Consider the following 274-nt stretch of genomic DNA (forward strand, 5'->3'; position numbering starts at 1 on the left):
GAACGTCCTCGTCCTCGTCCTGAACTGTCCTTGAGGTCCTCTCAACTCCCTCTGAGCCATTTTTTTAGGGGGGGGCACGCAGGAAGCAGGGAGATATCCCTGTTGCACAAGCAGAAGTCCTGCTGATGGGGTTCATTAGATGAATCCTGCTCGTTGTGTTTATAATTGCATGTACAAAGCTATTTTCTTCCTTAGGTGAAGATCCTGGATGGACTTCAAAGAATATATGACCCAAGCCAGGGGTCAGCAAACGTTTTCAGCAAGGGACTGTCCC

The sequence above is a fragment of the Podarcis pityusensis genome (genome assembly GCF_964106645.2).
Source record: "Podarcis pityusensis genome assembly, chromosome: 7".
Lineage (NCBI taxonomy): Eukaryota > Metazoa > Chordata > Lepidosauria > Squamata > Lacertidae > Podarcis > Podarcis pityusensis.